Below are 16,263 nucleotides of genomic sequence, written 5' to 3' on the forward strand. Positions count from 1 at the left end.
GTAGAATAAGGGCATGTAAAGGGTAAAATAGCAGCATTTGAGGTGTCTATTTTTCAAAAATATATGGTTTGAGGGGGTAAATTGCATTGGCCAGCTACAAAGATACCCAAAATATCACATGGGGCAGAATGACCAGCTTTGGAAAAAATGGTTTTGAAAAAGCAAAACTCTACTTGTACTTATTGCCCAATAACTTGCACAAAAACCATAAAAACATTGGGTATTTCTAAACTCAGGACAAATAGAATCTATTTAGCAGTTTTTTCCATTAGTTTTTTGGACAAGTAATAGATTTTTAAAATAAAAGTGAGAAAAAGATTTTCTTTTCCAATTTTTCATCATATTTTATTTTATAGGAAGTTAGATAATATGATCAAAGAAATGGTATCTGAAGAAAGCCCTTCTTGTCCTGAAAAAAAAAACATATAACTTGTGTGGGTTCACTAAATGAGTGAGGAGAAAATTACATCTAAACATGAGCACCGCAAAAGCCTCAGTCCCATAGGCTACAAAAAGTAAAAAACAGCCTGGTCCTCCCCCCCACGGTATCTCAACCACCCCACCAGCTCCCAAAAGTAATTATAGGTCCAGTAAACATCACGGGAGATTTGCCCACAAAAATTTGTCTAGTACCAGTTCAAAGGTACTTTTAAGTTTAATTTGCCTGTGAACATCAAGAGTTGCAATAAAAGGCCTCCACACCTCAAAGAGTCTCTTAGTGTTTTTCTCTTTGTCAAGTGAAGTGTCTAACCTGTCCATACGAAAAAGATAATTTAACTTAACTTTGAACAGAGTTAGAGACAGGGATTCAAGATGAATCCACTGTTGGACAATTGATTTCCTAGCAGCCGCCAAGACAATATGAGTAAGTTTTCTATGATGTCAAAGTCAAAGGACAGCCCTCCCTCCCATATCTCCTCACCTCCTCCCAAAAGGACTGAATAACTGGGCATGTCTACATGCAATGATATAAATCTGCATTAGGACTATTACACTTGGGTCAAAAATAGCGGTGAATAATAGGCATAATGCCATAACTTAAGGTGCCTGTCATAATATGAGGCATTGGGAACTATCTCTGAGCCAGGGGTGTACCCCCTTAGGCAATAAGTCTGTTTCAGTTTCTGATTTAAGTAAGGCATAAAGGGTTTTGGTGGAGTGAGATTCACAGCACATCCAACAGATTCTTATAGTTCCTATCCATGAAATGTCTCATCACCCCGGCTATAAAGCTTGTGGCTTGGATAAAATGGAAGACAGGTATATCAATATCAAGCATCGCAGCTACACATTTTCTGTGTGTCAAGATCCTTCTATCAGTTTTAGATACACATTTATCAGTTGTGGCCAACCATGCATGTTTCCAGCGCCAATTAAGAGACACGTGTAATCTGTATAGCTTCCAAGCCCTAACAGGTCCAAATAAAAGCGGATTTTGTATTACCTACTCTGGTAATTGAGGGTACGGGGTATGGAGAAGGGAAGTCAAAGAACACAACTGCGAAAATGCCTGATCAATCAACTTATCAGTCTACCTAGGAATAGGAGAAATCCAATCCACCGCATAACAAAATAAAGCCGCTATATTATAAAACCTTATATTGGGCAAGTTAAGACCCATGAGAGATTTAGAATATTGTAATTTTGAAAATCCAATACGAGGTTTCTAATTTCTCCAAATAAATTTTTAAAAGCTGCATTAAGTTGATGAATATCTCTCCTAGGGAGCAGAAGGGGCAATACCTGTAACTGATACAGCAGTCTGGCAATGCTAATCATTTTTAAGAGAGCCATCCTACCCGTTTACCAAATTCAGGAAGGGTCGGTTCTAAAAAGCTATAGTTGTCTGCAAAGGCCAAGATTTTAATGACCCTAGGGCCAACCCTAATTCCCGTGAAAATATCGCTATTATACAACGCTTGGATCAAAGGATCCAAGCAAATATTACAGAGCAGAGGAGACAGCGGGCACCCCTGTCACACTCCTTTCTCTATTACGACCTGAATCCAAACCTTTTATGCACATATTAGCATAAAGTTTCTAACCAGGTTTAAAAAATTAGACCCATAATGTTGAAACTTTAGCACCCTACTGAAATGCAGCCAAGCTACTTTACCAAATGCATTCACGGCATCAAGCCCCAGGAGCACTCTACTCTCCTCCAACTTAGAAGGTCTCAGCAGTCATATGGCTGCAAAAGCATTCCGCCGAATGTCTACCACAGACAAATCCCCTCTGAGCCAGTTAAAAGACTCTGTCCATAAAGACTGTAACCTATTCACCATATTAGTTGCCAGGATCTTAACGTCCTGGTTAAGTAAGGTGATAGGCCTTTACAAGGTTAGTAGCTCAGGGTCTTTATTAAACTTTGATACTACAACAGTATAGTCCTGGGTCATAGAACCAAATGGCGTATCCTCCAATAAGACAGCATTAGAGAGGTCAACCAGATGGGGCGTAACACGAGGAGATAACAGTTTAAAGAACTCTGCCGTATATCCATTTATTGGACTTAGACCTTTAATAACCGAGACCAGTTCCTGTTCTGTGATTGGAGCATTGAGATCCTCCCTCTCTAAATGAGTCAAATTTGGCAATCAAGCCCTGCACAAAATGTCCGAACCCGTATTGTCCTCTAAAGTTGCTCAAAGTGTGTCCAAAACAGCTCACAGAGGCCCTGAGGATTATAAGACAACACCTGCCCTTGCACTACAACCTTAGCCATCTCCCAAAACAAGAGGGGGGTGTCAGTATGAAGCAGATTATCATCTTTAGAGTTATTCCACACACTCTCCAGAAAAACGCCAGGGACATTTCAATTGGGGCATGATCAGAAATTGGTATTGCCTTGGTATTCACCAAGGCTAGCAACTGGGGCAATATCAAGTAGTAGTGAAATACAGGTAAGGGTGTTATGAACCTCCAAAAGGAAAGTAAATTCTCTGCAAGTTGGATTATGGACTCTCCAGGAGTCTACTAAATGGAACTGGTGCTTAAACTGGGCAATACCTGACTGCAAGCGGTGGGTCTTTACGGTAGGTACTTCCTGTCTGTCAAGGTCCTGATCCTGTAGCACACTGAAGTCCCCTCCCACCACACACCAAGCAACAGGGAAGTTCATAAGCAGTACCATTAACATACCATCAAATGTATAATTTGGTGTATTAGGAGCATATGCATTCAGAAACACAAACCGCTCCCACCCCGTAAGAGGCCAAGATGCATTCCTTTATTTGTGGGGCTTTATAGGTACCCTTATCCTCCAATTTCCAGTGCGTCTCTTGCAACATAGGTGTGGATGGTAACTTATTAGAGACCATTCTTCGTTTAACAGGGGAGTTCAGACCCTTAACGTTCCAGGACAATAACCTAACCTTAGGGCATGACGTTTTTGTATACCTGTAACATTACTAGGCAGCATTGTGAGCTGAAAAAGACAATATGATTACAGTATGCGCTGCACCTGTTACCGATAAAGGTGACCCCATGTCCCAGCGCTTGGGGTACACCTTAACAGAAAATCGGAACATGATAACCTCGGAGCCATGAGCAACTGTAGAAGAGCCCTGACAGAGAATCAAGATACCCCCGATAGAACCCCCAAAAACAGAACAGAGAAAAAACATTATTAACTCCAACATAATAAATTTAACAAAAATGAGGAAGTCCACGGAGCATGCTGCCACCCCAAGACATCGACACAGAATCGGCATCATAGGACCTGTGAGATGAGAGAGTCCAACTTTTCCTTGGCAGCTTGTACAGTATCAAATAGAAGAGACTGTCCATCAACGTGAACTCAAAGTTTTGCTGGGAACAACAGCATAAACTTGATCCCTTTGGCAAACAGCTGTTTACAAAGAGAACTCCCTACATTTTTTAGTCACAGACGTTGAGTAATCCTGGAAGATAAGGAAGGTCTGGTCATCGTATTCTAGTTCCTTGTTCTTTCTGTAGGCTGCCTGAATTTTAGATTTGTCATCATAACCCAGCACCCTGAAAATGACTGGGCGAGGGGTCGCATTGTGACTAGACCGCGCATGCCTTCTCTATGCACAACAGGGAAGCATCAGAGTAAGAAAGGCCCAGTGGCTCAGGGAGCCACCTTTCTATCCTGGAATATTTAAGAATCAGATTATTTCTCCTACTGTGGTTTTTAATGTCATCTTGTCCCGGAGAGTTGGTATCATTTTGGACAATGCTTTGACCTCGACCCTTACGTGACCCACTTCATCTTCCAAGTTGATATGTCTAGATTCCATAGCTCTTATCTTTAAAGAGTCTGCAGTGATCTGTTGCAACGCAGAATCCACCGATATCTTAATCTCTGAGATCTTATTGTCCTTACTGTAAAAAAAGCCCTTTCCTTTGCCTTAGACTAAATTCTCTATTCTTCCAGTCTAAATGTGTGACCATGTGTTCTATGCATAGTCCTGTTTACGAATAGGTTTCCAGACAATGTTTTGTATTGGCCCCAAATATATTTATATAATGCTATCATATCCCCTCTGAGGCACTGTTTTTCTAAACTAAACAGATTTTAATTTGTTAACCTTTCTTCATAACTAGTGTTCCACTCATTTTATTAGTTTTGTAGCCGGCCTCTGCACCCTTTCCAGTGCTATAATATCCTTCTTTATAACAGGTGCCCAAAATTGCACAGCATATTCAAGGTGTGGTCTTACCATTAATTTATAAAGAGGCAAAATTATATTTATTCCCCGTGAATTGATGCCCCTTTTTTACATGACAATACCTTACTGGCCTTAGCAACTGCTGACTGACAATGCACATTGTTTCCTAGTTTGTTGTCTATAACAATTCCCAAATCCTTCTCATTTGTTGTTATTCTAATTCACTACCATTTAGGCTGTAAATTGCTTGTGCATTCCTTACCCCGAAGTGCATAACTTTGCATTTATCTACAGTAAATTTAATCTGCCTACATTAAAGCCCTCTGCAGCAAAGTAATATCCTGCTCACATTATATTACTTTACAGAATTTAGTGTTATTACAAGATCATTTATAAATATATACTGAATAAAACTGATCCAAGAACAGAACCCTGAGGGACACCACTTTTGTCCAGCTTGAAAAATAACATTTATGACACCTCTATGTACTCTATCACTAAGCCAGTGATTTTAATTTGAATAGTAACCTATTTTGTGGAGCCGTGTCAAATGCCTTGGCAAAATCCAAGTAGATTACATCAAATGCAACACCTTGATCTACACTTCTAATTACTTCTTTGTAGAATGCAATTAAGTAAGATTGACAAGACCATCTATGTTTCAGAAAAACACTGCTAAAAACACTGTTCTTCCCAATGAATTCCTGAATAGTATCCCTTAATAACCCTTCAAATACTTTCCCAGCCACAGAAGTTAAGATCACAGGTCTATAATTTCCAGGCAAAGAGTTTGGACCCTTTTTGAATATAGGAACCACATCTGCCTTCCTCCAATCCTCTGGTATAATTCCTGAAAGAAGAGAATCCTGAAAGATTAAAAGCAGAGGTTCACTTATTTCCACACTTAGCTCCTTAAGTACTCGAGGGTGAATACCATCAGGCCCCGGGGCTTCGTTGACATTAACTTTCTGTAGTTGCTTCAGCACCTTGTTCTGAGTCATCCAATCACAATTTGTCTGCAACCTACACTGAAAACAGAGATGTTTGAAGATATTCAATTTTTCCTCAGGGTTTTTTTCACTAAAGAGTTTATGCCAGTTAATATGTTGCAAAGCTGCCTTTATCCTATTGAAATGGGCCTTTAACATTATATGTTTTAGTATCCCCTGTGTGCAATTTGTTTTTTGAGTTTATTTCAAAAGACACCATATTGTGGTCACTAGTACCCAAGTGCTTGAATGTTTGACAATAGATAAACATTGTTTGTTATAACAAGATCCAGATAAGAATCTTTTCTAGTTGGTGCTTGTCCCAGTTGTGACAAGAAGGTATCATTCAAAAACCTGAATTCCCTTGCAGAACTACCAGTTCCTCTGTCCCAATTTATGTCCGGGTAATTAAAATATCCAATAATTAACGTGTTACCCAGATGTGCAGCTTTCACAATTTGCTGTTCTTCCTCGTCAGTATTAACATTAGGTGGTCTATAACATATCCCAAACAGTAGTTGATTTCCTTTTTTTGCCCCAAGCTGATATCTACCCATAAATCTTCCACGTTTTCCATGTCTACTTGCTTAATATTTGACTTCAGCTCATTGTTGACATACAAACATACCAGTCACAGAGCTGGCTAGTCCGACCGACTACCTCCGCTGACTTGTGCTCCCTTAGCCTGGGACACACACTCTTTCCCAGTCACTAGCTGAGACTCGGTGTAGGGTATAACCAAAACGAAGACTGATTTATTTTTCACACACAGAGCTGGATATATATTTACGCATTGGCCAACGTGTTTGCGGTAAGATACATCAATCATCTGGGTGGCAAGAAGTCTCAGGAACTGTGGCACCTCGCAGTGGAGTTCTGGTACGTCTGCCTGGCCTCCAATTTCTCTATCCAAGCAACACACATACAAGGTATTTCCAACATGGACATGGATTGGAACTGTCAGAATTTAGCCCCAGCCCTGCAAACTGCCAGGTGTGGCCACCCCTATTTGTGTGTATGTATTTTATGTACCTTTGCCCTCTTTCCCTTATACATCTGAGGATCTCGGCTCTTCACTCCACCCCCTGTGTTCCTTGCCTTGTTCCCTGTCCTTTGTGGCATCTTGTAACATGTTTGTATTATCTGACTATGTATATAATCAATGTTCTGTGTATTTATGTTCAGCTGTGTTTGGTTATACTTATATCTATCCCATTACCACACCTGACCTAACCAACAGGCTTTATTGCCCTGCCTCCCTCACCTGAGGCCTATGTCATTCACACCTGACCTAACGACCAGGCCTATATCTGGACATTCCCCTATTTGTTAGGTGCCTTTGCATTGAAGTAATGGGACCGTGTTGCTCTGGCCCTGTACCTGATCCTGCTTTGTACCAGATCCTGAATGCTTCCTGCCTTGTGCCCTGTCCAGTGGGCTTCCTGCCTTGTGCCCTTTCCAGTGGGCTTCCTGTCTTGTGCCCTTTCCAGTAGGCTTCCTGCCTTGTGCCCCATCCAGTGGGCTTCCTGCCTTGTGCCCTGTCCAGTGGGCTTCCTGCCATCCGTACATTTTCTTGCTAAGAGACTGTATAACCTGTATTTGCTTGTCCTGCCATAATATACAATGCATAGCATTTCCTGGGATTCTGCCTGTGGTGTATTCCTTTGTGCCTGTCTGTCTTATCCATCGTTTACCATGCATCGCCATGTGCAGACAGAACCCCAGGTATCCCCTGCAATGAGGCTCCAGGAACGCTTGTTACCTTCGGGATCCGAGCAATTGTTGATTACACTTGGGTGTGTTCCAGAGTGTTCTGGGTTTGTGGAGTCCCATGAACTTTGATCTGTTTGCCACAAGACTGAACACATAACTCCCTCGGCTCTTCAGCTGGAGACCAAACCCGGAGGCATTAGCAACCGATGCTTTTCCTCCTGGGTTGTCTCGGGCGTTCCACAGGCAACTCGATCTCCTGGCCAGAGCATGGGCACCATGTACTAGTTCATCCTATCAGTAAGCCTGGGTTCGTTGATGCATGGGACAATACGTTTATCCCATATCTGCACCTGTAACATGTATTCTTCAATTTTTCACTCAGCTCTTTGAGAACGAACAGGCCATTTCAGCAAGTCATATCGATTTTGACGGTTTGCCTACTGGCAAACAACCTTTAGTAAGCTGTTTACTTAAGTATATTAAGCTGTCTAGACCCCCTCGTCCTAGGTACTCGTCTGTTTGGGATATCAATATAGTTCTTTGTTTATTTGAACAAGGGCCAACTAACGATGATTTGTCTTTACAACAATTATCAGCAAAATTGGTGGTTTTATGTTGTTTATGTGAGTATCTGACATTAAGGGCATTGGACGTTTCTGCTCGTTCCTTTACACTGGAGGGCATCTTGATTGATATATCCAGACGGACAAAGACCTTGGATTTGTTCTTGCCCGGAACTTTTCTAGCCAATTCACAGATCACACCTTCCATAGCTACTGCCTCATTGGCCAGATGGGTCAAATGGGTGCCATCGGTGGCAGGAGTGGATACTACGATTTTTAGACCTCATTCTATTAGAAGGACTATGCTTTCCAAAGCGGTCACTTTGGAAGATTTGTTTAAAGTGGCCGATTGGTCCAGAGATTCTACATTCAAGGAGTTTTACTAAAGGTGACCAATAGAGTTTTTTTGTAAAACCGATCTATACATATTTTTGTAAAAACCAATCTATAAAAGCTGATAAATTACTTGTAATGGAATCTATGCCACTTATTATTAGATGTCCTGGGGGTGTGTCAGGACTCGGGTGATCAGGTCAGGTAGGAGCCCATGCGCAGGGGATACTTGGGGTTCAGTACGTAACCCACGGTGCATGATTATGCAAACAAAGACACCACAAACAGAAATCCAGGTAATGCAGTGTATTTCATGTATATAACAGGACCAGCAAATAAGGGTAATATAGTCTAAGCAAGTAACCGGACGTATGGCAAAATAAAATCCAGGTAATAAGTCTTTTGGCAGGGAGCCCGCTTGGAAGGGCACGACAGACAGAGAGCCCGCTTGGAAGGGCACGAAGGGCACACAGCCCGCTTGGAAGGGTACGAAAGGCACACAGCCCGCTTGGAAGGGTACGAAAGGCACACAGCCCGCTTGGAAGGGTACGAAAGGCACACAGCCCGCTTGGAAGGACACAAAGCAGGGAGTCCACTTGGAAGGACACAAAGCAGGGAGTCCACTTGGAAGGACACAAAGCAGGGAGTCCACTTGGAAGGACACAAAGCAGGGAGTCCACTTGGAAGGACACAAAGCAGGGAGTCCACTTGATCAGGACACAAAGCAGGGAACCGGGAACAGTACAGGTGCAGAGCCACAGCAGGAAGGTCCATAGACTTCAATACAAAGGCTGGGAAGGGCAGGGCAGGTTCATAAAGGCAGGGAAATCCAGGTAACAAGGCCCACCTGGATGTAGACTAGGGCTCAACCCAGGTAACAAGGCACACCTGAGTTCTGAATGCTCCAGAGGGTGGAGAGTGGCCACTAGTGGTTGCAGATGTAAACACCACAGGTATAAAAAACCCATGGTTCAGGCAGCGAAAAATTGGTTCCTGACGGTGTAGTTAAATTCATGTGAACTTTGGGAATAAAATAGAAAATCTGCCTGATAAAAATGTGATTTAGGTTTAAAACTTGCTAAATTTAACACACAAGAATATTCATTCACATTTTAATTTATAAATAATATACATATTAGCATACATATTATTATATTAATATATAATATATATAATACACATTATTATATATTCATGTATTAATGGTAATCACAACATAACTCACACACATAATATTAATATAGTTGTACACAGTGGCGTCGCTACAGGGGGGCAATTGCCCCCCCTAGGTTAATCCTTGCCCTCCCTGTTGAATTTGGAATAAAGTCGCAATGCTGTTTCCATGTATTTATTTGATCTATACCTGCAATGCTACGTTTCATATACTATTGTATACCTGCAAATACAGGATTTGTATGTCTGATTCTGTTTATTTGATATATACCTTCAGTGCTGAGATCACAAGTGAATTTCAGTTGATCTATACATGCAAAGCTTGGTTTGTGTGTTAATATGTTGATCTATACCTGCTATCGGCAACTGGGGCTAATATTAATACCGTATTTGCTCGATTATAAGACGAGGTTTTTTCCAGAAAAAAACTTCTGAAAAACCGACCTCGTCTTATAATCGAGGTCGTCTTGTAATCAGACCTCAGATCATCCCCCACGATACCTCACAATTCCATCGGCAGCCGCCGCCGCATCTGCTGCAGCCGCTTCCGTATTCGCGGCAGCCGCCGCCTCCGTATCCGCGGCTTCAGCTTCCTCCGATGCGGCCGAATCACAGCATTCGCCGGAAGCTGTGACCATAACTGATGCGCGGGTCACGTGGGTCGCGCCGTTCTCACCTGACCCAGCTTCGTTTTTTACGTTTTGTGTCTATGATTCTATGCAAATCAGTCCTACCTGACAGTCTGTGCTCCTCTTCACAATTTGTGAAGAGTAGCATAGACTGTCAGGTAGGAATGATTTGCATAGCTGGTTCAATTAGGGGCACAACCTAGTGAACTACATTTCTCATGATTCCCAGACCCCTTTAAGCGTGACTGAGGAGCATGGGACATGTTGATGGGACATGATGGGACAAGTTGATGGGACATCTATAGATCTGCTATTCCCACAGGTGACAGGTGAGCAAGAAAAAAAAACCCCACTATACACATGCAATAAGAAACCACCACATTACTACCACCATTCCCGTGTCAGAGTGTCAGATTTTAAAAGTGCATATGAGTGAGTGTCAGATTTTAAGTGTGTTTATGAGTGCCTGTCAGATTTTAAGTGTGTTTATGAGTGACTGATTTTAAGTGTGCTTATGAGTGAGTGGTAGATTCCCTGCATGGCCCATTTCATTCTATAATACACCGTATGTAAAATACAGTAATGCTGGTATTGCTTAAATTACTGGTACGTAATGTACGTTTATTTCCAATAAAACAACACTACAGAGTATGCAAACACTTTACAGTTACACATACCATATACAGTAACAGAATAGCATGACTAGTGTCTTCTTGTTATTATGGTTTTAGAGTACCTAAACAGCAAACCTGCCAAATTGCCATCACGTCTTCCACTCCTTCCACATCCAGAGGAGAGTGCTCAAGCGACATGCCAACTCTAATATTAATACCGTATTTGCTCGATTATAAGACGAGGTTTTTTCCAGAAAAAAACTTCTGAAAAACCGACCTCGTCTTATAATCGAGGTCGTCTTGTAATCAGACCTCAGATCATCCCCCACGATACCTCACAATTCCATCGGCAGCCGCCGCCGCCGTATCTGCTGCAGCCGCTTCCGTATTCGCGGCAGCCGCCTCCGTATCCGCGGCAGCCGCCGCCTCCGCCTCCGTAATCCGCGGCAGCCGCCGCCTCCGTATCCGCGGCTTCAGCATCCTCCGATGCGGCCGAATCACAGCATTCGCCGGAAGCTGTGACCATAACTGATGCGCGGGTCACGTGGGTCGCGCCGTTCTCACCTGACCCAGCTTCGTTTTGTGTCTATGATTCTATGCAAATCAGTCCTACCTGACAGTCTGTGCTCCTCTTCACAATTTGTGAAGAGTAGCATAGACTGTCAGGTAGGAATGATTTGCATAGCTGGTTCAATTAGGGGCACAACCTAGTGAACTACATTTCCCATGATTCCCAGACCCCTTTAAGCGTGACTGAGGAGCATGGGACATGTTGATGGGACATGATGGGACAAGTTGATGGGACATCTATAGATCTGCTATTCCCACAGGTGACAGGTGAGCAAGAAAAAAAAAAACTCCTTCCACATGCAGAGGAGAGCCTTCAAGAGTGGCACCAGTAGAGAAAGGGAAAGGAAAAGGCAAATCTACTAAAAAATTCTTACGCAGGAGCTACGATGCCAATTTTAAAATTAAGGTGATAAACGAGGCAGAAAAAACAAACAATTGTGCAGCTGCCAGAAAGTACTGTGTCACAGAGTGTAATGTCAGGAGATGGCGGACACAGAAGAAAGAACTCCTGAACACACAGTCCACCAGGCAAGGTTTCAAAGACCCTAAAGTTGGGCGTCATGAAGAACTTGACAAACAGGTAGAAAAATGTGTCTGTGAAATGCGTAGCAAAGGATACCCTGTAACCAGAGAAGCTATGCAGATAAAAGCACTGGAAATTGCAAAACAGTTAAAAATAACTGAATTTAAAGCCAGCATGGGATGGTGCAGAAGGATGATGCTAAGACATGGTTTGTCTTTGAGGCGACGCACAACTTTAGCACAAAGACTACCAAATGCCTTTAGTGAAAAACTCCTTTCCTTTCAACGCTTTGTGATCGCTCTGAGGAAAAAGCATGACTACCCCCCCTGTAATGCAGATCAAACACCGGTGTTCTTTGACATGCCAAGCAATGTTACAGTGCACAAGAAGGGAGAGAAGTCGGTTCTTATAAAATCTACTGGGAATGAAAAATCTCGAATAACCGTTATGTTGGCAGTACTAGCAGATGGAACAAAGCTTCCACCATACATTATTCTGAAAAGGAAAACAATGCCAAAAGAAAAAGTACCATCAGGAGTGATAGTCAGAGTTCAAGAAAAGGGGTGGATGGAAGAAAGTCTAGTTATAGACTGGCTTAAAGTTGTTTGGGGAAGACAACAAGGAATCCATTGCAAAAAAAAAGGAATGCTTGTCCTTGATGCATTCAGAGGACATTTAACCCCAAATGTTAAAAAGCTAATTTCTAAGATGAACACTGATTTGGTCATCATCCCTGGAGGTATGGCCTTGTTAGGCCTCACAGTTACAAGTCCTGGATGTTGTGGTTAATAAACCATTTAAAGACCATTTAAAAAGGCAGTACAATGCATGGCTCCTTTCTGATGATCACACCCTCACTCCAACAGGAAAAATAAAAAAGCCATCTATTACTCTTATATGTGAATGGGTACTTCATGCCTGGGGCCAGATTTCTGCTGACAGTATTGTTCTTGGCTTCAAAAAATGCTGCATTACTAATGCCATGGATGGCACAGAGGATGATATCTTGTGGCATGAGACACCACAGAGCAGCACTGAAAACAAAGGAGATGAGGAGGACGAGGAGGAGGAAGAGGAAGATGATGATATCATTCCAGTCATCATTGATTAAAAAAATCTAGAAACAAAGACTGTTGTTTTTTTGCACGTTTGCTATTTTACAGATAATCTGGTTGTTATATGTTAATGATTAAACTATTTTTATGACAAAAACAGTGGTTTTGATTTTTTTCCCATTAGGGTCGTCTTATATTCAGGCCTTTTCTTTTTTCCCCCAATAAGATCCAAAATTTGAGGGGTCGTCTTATAATCGGGGTCATCTTATAATCGAGCAAATACGGTATATATGGGCAGCAGGGGCATCAATACACAAGGGGCAAAAACACTAAGGGGAGTATAAACGACAATGCAATGTGAATCCATCCTGATGTAGACGTCTGTGACGTAGATTGTGTCCCGCTGTTTGTGTGTTTTTGGTTTTCAGTGTAGCAGAGCCGGTCCTCGGGTGGTGTATAGGTGTTGGTGTGGCAGAGCCTGTCCTGGTGTGTGTTTGGGTGTTGGTGTGGCAGAGCCTGTCCTGGTGTGTGTGTTCAGTTGCCAGTGTGGCAGAGCCTGTCCTAGGGTGTGTGTTTGGGTGTCAGTGTGTCAGAGCCTGTCCTGGTGTGTGTGTGTGTTTGGATGTGGGTGTGGCAGAGCCTGTCCTGATGTGTGTGGGTGTCTGTGTGGCAGAGCGTGTCCTGGTGTGTGTGTGTGTTTGGTTGTCGGTGTGGCAGAGCCTGTCCTGGTGTGTGTGTCTGGGCGTCGGTGTGACAGAGCCTGTGTTGGTGTGTGTGTTTGGTCATCTGTTTCCTGGCACTTAACTTACAGTAGGAATTATTTAATTTATATTTATCCAGAGATAAAATGCCCTCCTGAAGTTGTAGTGACTTCAGGGGACAAAACGTTCAAGGCCCTGAAATAATTTAGTGGAAAAGTTATGTATTGTGTTATAATATTTATTTCAAGGATTAGTCACACTCAATTGTGGCTTCAGGCTTCCAATGTTGAATGATCAAGTATTATTTTAGCCCAATAACAAAAGTATAATTCCATAGCACATTACTTTTGGAAATTATGAATGCCCCCCCAGTTTGACTGTGGTATCTTGTGTGTCCCCCCTCTATATTGTTTCTAGAGTCGCCACTGGTTGTACATATCACCTAATTAACACTTTCACTCACATTAATTTATTTACCTGTAATTCATTATGAAATAAGGGTCATATTAACATGTAACATCTACATATAAACCTGGTTTACATTTTATACATTCATTGGTTATATTTTTTATACATTTATTGGTTTTATATATATTTTTATACATATATATATATATACACATTGTAACAGTGTAGACACTGATTCCTGAATAAAGCAATTAGTTTTCTATGTCAAGAACTAATTAGGGGTTTATTAGTGGTTAACCCTAAAATACCCATGGGTGGTTAGATAATTTAGTTAAATTTCCATATTTAAATACTTGCAAAAGCTATAAATGACATGTATATGTATTATAAGAATGTATATTATTTTTCTCCTTCATTTTAGATTGTATTATTGTGCTAATAATTAACTATTTGAGATCTGGACTTTAGAAGTATTATTAAACACTCATCTACAGACACCAGACAAGCCAGAAGGCTTGTTTTTCCCTCAGAAATCTCATGGTGCTTCCACAACCACAAGGGATTCTGGGTAGGCACATGCAAATAAGGTTAACAATTATCACCTTTGCCTCTATATCCACTTTTATACATGGATCCCTTGAAAGTAATTGCCCGCTGTACAAGACAGCCTTTAGACAAAACTCGGGAAGAGGTACAATAGCCAGATCACCACTCATGGACAGCTGTTTCGTCCTTCATGGGACTTGTCAGCATGAGGTTGTGATACTGGCTTAATAGTTGAGGCCATGTATAAAGTGGATATAGAGGCAAAGGTGATAATTGTTAACCTTATTTGCATGTGCCTACCCAGAATCCCTTGTGGTTGTGGAAGCACCATGAGATTTCTGAGAGAAAAACAAGCCTTCTGGCTTGTCTGGTGTCTGTAGATTAGTGTTTAATAATACTTCTACTACCCCTTAAATTTAAGTGGAAGGGTTTCCATCACCTTTTACCCACCATAACTTATGTAATGGTAGATCTGGACTTTGCAATATAAACGTGTATGAAAAAGTCGACACAGCCTTGAAACACATTTTGGAACGCAAAGGGATATCACCTGGAAACAAGAAAAACTTGTGTTCATCTAATTGAAACAAAAGAGGAGGGAATCCTGGCAAGGGAGATTGTTAAAGCACATCGTGCAGACGTGCCGGCAGCGGAGGTCGTTTCTGTGCATCACCGCAGCCGGTGGACGTCTACATGATGCGCTTAGACAATCTCCCGTGCTGGAAGTTGTCTACGCGTATTGTGTAGGTGTCCCCTGCCGGCCCCGCAAGACACACGGGAGTCTGCTTTGGTAAGTCGTGGGGGGCACATCTTGGGGGCAGAGTGGCAGCGTATCTCGGGGGGGGGTCAGAGAGGCAGTATATTCCTTAGAAAAGCACCTTACTTTTAGGGTGCAGTCTATATTTGGGTGCGGCCTATAACCGAGCCAATACGGTATGTGTTCCGATGAATGAATAGAAGGGTTAAAAAGCTAAGTATATATTATATTATTTTTTCATTCTTGTAGAAGACAGTTACAATTATATTGAAAAAAGAAAAGGCTTGAATATAAGACTGCCCTAAGAAGTCATATTTAACCCCTTGATGACAATTGATGGTCCGAACCACATCACCGGAAAACAAACAGTTAACGACAAATGACATGCCAGGACCGTCATGACTTTAAACGAAAGCAAACGTAGATCGCTTTCTGCACCCAAACGGTGTTGCTGTAATGCCTCGACCTCGAGGCATTCAGCAACACCACGATCGGCACTAGGGCCGAGGCCATTCATTGTATGGCGGCGGACACCCGTTTTAAAAGCGTTTAGGAGGCGATCAACGATCACCTCCTAAACTTAGATCAGGAGGCATCCAGCAACACCAAACACTTACCCCAGGATGGGCTGTGACCGCTCCAGAGAGCGGTCACAGCCGCAGCTGGACGCAATCTTCACCATCCGTAAGATGGCGGCGGCCCGGTAAAAAAAATTATAAAGATGAAAAAGTTAGATAGATGGTCTCCAGACCCTCTAGAGAACTCTGGCTCCACTTGCAGGTTGAATACAGGTACTGCATTCAACCATGCAAGTCAATGGAGCCCAGCTTTCTAATCACAGTGATTAGTAAAAATAAATAAAAAAAAAATAATAATAATTAGAAAAAATAGTTAAAAAAACAGTAAAATGTAAAAATAATTCCCCACTGATGTCACTATCAGGGGAACCTTGAAGTTGAAAAAACTTAAAAAAAAAATGTAAAAAAGGCAAAAAAAAATAAAATATATATACCATATTTGCTCGATTAAAAGACGACCCTGATTATAAGATGACC

This window comes from Sceloporus occidentalis, unplaced genomic scaffold, assembly GCF_023333645.1.
Source record: "Sceloporus occidentalis isolate IW3139 unplaced genomic scaffold, rSceOcc1.0.p SCAF_263, whole genome shotgun sequence".
Taxonomy (NCBI): domain Eukaryota; kingdom Metazoa; phylum Chordata; class Lepidosauria; order Squamata; family Phrynosomatidae; genus Sceloporus; species Sceloporus occidentalis.